Genomic DNA, 6,261 nt, shown 5'->3' on the forward strand with positions numbered 1-6,261 from the left:
GGCCGGTGACACCCGGGAGCTGGGCTTGAGGTGGCCGGCCTCCGCCGTGCTGGCGGCGCTGCTCATTCAGCCGAGACGGACGATGTTCTGAGCTGTATTTGTTTGCGCAATACACGTTTCACATCGCCAGATCGAGTCACGGATGTACCGGCTTGAGGGCTTGGCGCTCTCGCTGGAAGCGTGGCATACATCTAGCGAGTGAAGCTGGTAGGTGGTGGGGGGGGGGGGGGGGGGGGGGTGGGAGAGGGGGGACAGAGGGAGGGGTTAGACGTGGCTCCGAGCCAGCGTTGCTCGGACGCTCTCGACAATCGGGCACCCCTGGCCGTGTCTGGCGGTGCGGCGCTGGCGGCACGGCCGGGATCTGCTTTAGCCGGACTGTACGGATAACGGAGCTGTTTTGTACTGCGTCTGCACTGCTGGCAAGACGTGGGTGGTGGCGTAGCAGACGTTACCAAGCGCATAGAATTGCCGGGTGGCAGAGGCCACTGCAGCTCAGTCAGCGGACGCGCTCTGTCATGTAATCATCGGGCTAACATCGTAGTCGTCGACCGAATTGTAAGCGACACCACTGTGCATATATTTGTTAGTACTCGTATTCTGTGTTAATTGTCATTGGGCATCTTTACAACAAACAGCAGATATGACTTTGCTTCCAGAGAGGCGCGACACCTGAGATAACTCTTCTGCTTCGAAAGCTGATAAGTTTCACCCGTGGCCGTAACATCGCAAGCATCGCGTGCAGCTATTGTTAGCTGGCTGCTGCCACGGTGCGGTGGGATTGCTGGGCTCGGGGAATTAAAACAGATGCACGTCTTACAGGAAATGAAACGAATACATTCGCCTCTTGGGTTCTGCAGCACACTGAGTGGCGTGTCCGATCGTGCACACAATGTAGCCATTATTCCGTCGCAGCTCACTCAAAATAGTAAAAGCCTCCTCAGATTAGATGCTTTTGTATGTCCGTTAGCTGCACACCGTTCCGCCTGGTTAATAGATCTGTGTCCCTTACAGTCATCTGTAGTCCATTATCCGCCATACGCGAAGGTATCAACGTCACACAGTCACTTAACAAATTACGAGCACATATTAAAGCTGGCTGCTTCGCAGGGTCGGGACTGTCAAATTGTAGCCGCCGAAACCCCAACTCTCGTTCAAAATATTCCGTTGGTGGAGAGATATCTCATATGGGACGATACTGCGACGGCGGCGATCTTTGATCTGGGGTTGGGGGCGTGGGTGGGCGGCTGAGCTGGCGGCCGGGAGCGCGTGCGTCGGGCGACTGGCCGACCGACCGGAGACAGCGGGGCTCTGATTCGTCAGCGGCGATCGATGGCGGCCACCGGCTGGTGACGGACCCACCACCGGCACGCGCCCGTACCTGCCGTGGCAAGGGAGGGACCCATCACCGGCACGTGCCCGTGCCTGCCGTGGCAATTGAAGGACCCACTGCTTTTACGCACCCGTACCTGCTGTGACTCGATAGGGACCCATCGCCGGTACGCGTTCGTACCTGACGCGGCTGGGAGGGACTCATTGCCGCCACATGAATGCACCTGCCGGGGCGAGGGAGCTGGTGACGATGCCAGCGGCCGTGTCCACCGAGGTGAGAGAAAGACCCACTACCGGGCGCGCGGCTGCGCCTGCCGAGGTAAGGGAAGGACCCTCTGCCGGGCACGCGGCCGCGCTCGCCGAGGCTTGGGAGCTGGTGACGGTGCCAGCGGTGGCAGGACGACGCCCCACCGTTCCCGTGCCCGCACCAACCTGGAATGCCCGCTCGCGAACACCCCCAGCCGGCCGGCTGGCCGTCGACGGAAGGGGGAAGGGAAGGATCGGAAACGGACGGGCTGGGGAAGCGCCAACGTCCTCGCGAGCTTAGCGGCGCGTCGGGGGATGTTCGCAGCTAGCCATGCGGCTTGTGTCACGCAAGGCTCGTACGGCTTTCAGCTTAAGTCGAAGGGTTGGATGTGCCCTGGTACCAGAGCTGTTTGCGCGATGAAGGAAGGTGCGAGAGATGCCGGCAGTGTCCGAAAGATGTCTAACTGTACGTTTATTCACCGAATGAGTGGTAGGAGTCGTGGCTGGTTCAAACCAGCGCCGTTTCCAGATCAGGAAACGGCGAGGTCTGTGGCCGCGTAAGCCCAGGGTTCGCAGGGGAAAGCGCCCGCATACAAAGTCGCGTGGTCCGCGTATTTAAAGCGTTTGGCGAAAACAAATGTCATTGCAAATATCGCGTCTTATAATTAGCATGGCGGAGGGTCATTTGTGACCTGTTCAAGCTATTGCCAGCCACTGCGTCATAGCGAAAGCATTGCCCATTTTCTCCCCCCGGCGATGAAGCTATCAGGGACGCTCTTATGTGATGGCCTCTGACGGAAACGGGGCGGACTGAGTCCGCGCGAGTGCCAACGCTGCTCGGAGGATCAATGGCTTAACTATTACCTTTCGAAAGGGGGCTCCGCTCCACCGGCTCGTTCTTATCCGCCACTAATGGTTTGCGCCGCTGACTCATTGGGGCATTGACTCGTCGCTGACTCAGACGGGTCTGGGGCATTGTCACGCCACCGCTGAGTCAGTAGCAGAGCCCCGAGCTCCGTCCGGCTCTGTTTTAAGCTCAGCAATTTGAAATCATTGGCTGTTCTGGGATGGTGGAGATGTTTAATATATGTTAATTGCAAGAAAACACGAGTGACCTGTTAATTGTTAGCGGGCTACGTGGGATGTAATTTAATCAAATCATTGTTTACTGCGGAGATCTGTGCGGTCCGGGAAAGCTATCCAAACATAACCACAACGTTTACATCAACAAGCAACCATCCTGACATTCGAAGATGCGTTGAGTTGAATCTCGCGAGCAGTTCTCTGTAGCCGTTTTCCTGGAAGAATATTTTGCTCCATGAACCGAAGTCCAGAGCTGTGCGAATGCTACATACTACGTTGCGTCCCCGTCGCGTAAGCCGTGCCGTGCGCGAATTTCTACGCCATGCATTTTCCCATCAGCGCCTTCCATTGGCAATATCTGTCCCCGACCCTATAGCACCACACTACAGTACACAGCCCGCATAACCGCATCAGCTACATTATGCTTTGAGTGCCTTCGCTACGGACAGCCGCACGTGGATTGTCCATAGTGGACCCCGTGTGCGCGCGGCACAAGCGGCCCCACGCGGACTTCCCGCGGCGGGTGCGGGCGGCGGGCCGTCGCCCTCCGCTGTTGAGGCACCTCAGACTGAAAGACTGTGACCGTGGCGACCGACGCGGCCCGTCCCTGACGCCGCACGGCCGGCCCAGGCATTCCGCACCGCCGGCCACTGCGCCGCGGGCGGCCCCGGGAAGCACGCGACCTTGACCTGGTGCGTGGCAGCGGCGGCGGCGCTCCAGAGGCGCCTCGTCCCTCCGGGCCGACCTATCGCCGCGCGTGACGTTTCCTTCAGCGGCCCGGCGGGTGTTGAGCCAGCGGGCGGACGGGCGGCTCCCGGACCAGGTCTGGGCGGCGGACGGGTCCTCTGGCGATGAGACCGCACCGCTCGGCGCTCGCTGTGACGCCCCGGTGTAGGCACGGGTTGTTGGGCGTTCCGTGCGAGGTGCGTCTGTGCCGAGATTCCGTGACCTGAGCCGAGATGCCGTCTCGTGAGCCGGGACCCGTCCACACGCGCGCGTCAGACGATGCTGGGCAGGCCGACGCACGGTCACCACGCCCGGTCCTGCCCTACCGCACCGTCCATACCCCATTTTGATATAGTTTATCTGTATCACAGTGGTGCACTCAGTTCCCGCGCCGAGCCCATGTGTCGTCCCACGCCAAGTTTCTCTTGCAGCCGATGCCGTCTTCCTCTCACGCGACTGTCCTCTTCAAGCCGATGCCGTCAATCTCATCCCATGCTTCCGTCTTCTTCTGGCCCATCTCGTCGTCCTCGTTTTCACACTACGGCTCTCTTGCAGTCAGGCTCGTCCTAGTCTGACATCACGGTCCACTTCCAGTTGGGCTCGTCCTCGTCTCACACCACTGTCCGCTCGGGCTCGTCCTCGTCTCACACCACTGTCCGCTCGGGCTCGTCCTCGTCTCACACCACGGTCCCGCTCGGGCTCGTCCCTCGTCTCACACCACGGTCCACTTCTGTCGGGCTCGTCGTCGCCGCTGGCGCTGCTGTAGCGGCGGCGGCCGTACTCGGGTCGTGACCCCGTGATGGAGCGCACCTCCAGGTCGTCCGAGTCCGTGTCCGACGCCTGCCAGGAGGGCGGCCGCGGCTCCCGGCCGTATTGCCACCAGCGCCGGCCGCCACACGTCCTGCCGGGTCGGGCCGCGGTCAGGTCACGCGGGCTTCGCATGGTCAGAGGTCACTCAGGTCAGGAGCCAGACGTTAGGGGCTGCACAGGTCAGCGCTCATACGGGTCAGGCCGCGTGACAGGAGCGAAATCGGTGAGGAAGTCCAGAGATCAGACGGGGTTGCACAGTTTGACTAGAGACTATACAGGTCAGCAGTCACCGTCAGAGGCTGCAGATGCGGAGGTCACATTTCTCAGAAATTGTGCAGGCCCTAAGCCACAAGTGGCAAGGTCGTGCTGGTCCATGTAATGTAGGTCACAAATCACAGATTGTCAAAGCATGGGTCAAAGTTCGTTTTTCAAGATGTGGCTGTATAACAATGCAGCTTGTTCAGAATGCCGCTTTCTGTCATCTGGGGAATCTGGTACCCAAGGGGCATGCAATCCAGGGTTATCCGAAAACATTACTGGGCATATAATGAAGTGAAACATTCATGTAGCATGCATATTAAAAGCATTCGTTGCTTAGAAGTTGAAGCAGGATCGATTGGGCCGCGCTCTACGTCTCTTTGTGAGTGTGTCACGTAGCGAGTCGATGGCTCGACCTTGCGCACATTTCGAGACACTCCCGCGCCAGAACCTCCACAACGGTCAAAAGCGGGGGAGCGGGCTACGCGGAAGGCTTCTGATGCGTTTCCAAATCATGCCAAGCCCACGGTCGTAGCTGTTAAAATCTGCAAAGCTGACAGAAAGTTATTATTTTCCCCAAAGGTGAAGTCTATGTCATTCTACCTCCTGATAAACGAGCGGTATGTTCTGGCCAGGTATTTGTCGAACCTGCGCTTTCTAAGCGACGCGCCACCGGCCTTACAAAAGTGCAAAGAAACATGAGGCAAATAAGGACGTCAGTTTCAAGTCACTCACGTTCACGCAGTATCGGATACTTATTATCAATGACACCACACGACGACAACGACTCGCGTATATTCGCCACTTAAAGGCGTGAGCTCCGGAAAGCTGGACAGAAGGACGGTGCTCCACCTTTTTCAATCAGCATTATGCCCCGTTTGGTACATGGAAAGAAACAACGAAGTGTGGTTCACTCCCTGAACTGGTTCTCGCCCATTGCGGTGGACACATGTGTGGATGGACACACTTGCACTGCCAAATGGGACTGTGCGAGCAGGGTCACAATGGCCCTGCAGGCATGTCGGCACGTCTTCCTCGTTACTGCTCACACGGGCCGTGCCCTACTGGCGGTGAAATGTGGAAACTGGCGCTGCTGCGACCTTATGCAGCCAGTATTTGGCTCATCGGATGGCCTATTAGGTATCGACATGTCCGTTTACGAGCACCACAAACTACGGTCAGCGACCCCAGGTTATAAACCGAGGGCCTGGCTTTCTGTGTATTTGAAGGGCTCGAGTTTACCCTCACCCTCCCTTCCCCCATTGTTTCAGAACGTGTGTAATGGGCTTAAAATGTAGATCCGGTTCAGTCACTTTAAAAAAAGCTTTAAGTTGGAGCTATTCAGATATTTTAATGGTTGTTTTATCATTTGTTGTGAAGACCCTCAAGTGATGCCAACTACACGGAACCGGACCGGTTGCAAACGATATAACTACATACAAAATTAATCGCAAATGTAGGCGCTGTGATAACCCCAGGCTTACACCAAACCCCTCGTCCTGGATTAACAATAGGGCGACGTGGATATGGGTCAATATAAGGGGCGGGTAATTGTACAGAGTTGTAGGCGTTCAAAAGGAATGATCGAGAAGGTTGTAGACAGCACTCGTCAGCACAGACAGACAGACGTCTCTTGCTATATCTGACCTGCTTGCCGGCGCTGACGTCATGGTTCAGGACTCCCGGAATCCGCGTTTTGGAAGCGGCGTACCCGGATTCTCAGCACAAGCTCAAACACTAACGTGCGTGGCGCGTGGGCGCCGTGAGGTGCCGGTGGAAAAACACGGTCCCATTTATCCACAGCGCCAT

Source organism: Pollicipes pollicipes, unplaced genomic scaffold, assembly GCF_011947565.3.
Source record: "Pollicipes pollicipes isolate AB1234 unplaced genomic scaffold, Ppol_2.1 Scaffold_7261;HRSCAF=8764_pilon_pilon_pilon, whole genome shotgun sequence".
In the NCBI taxonomy this organism is placed as follows: domain Eukaryota; kingdom Metazoa; phylum Arthropoda; class Thecostraca; order Pollicipedomorpha; family Pollicipedidae; genus Pollicipes; species Pollicipes pollicipes.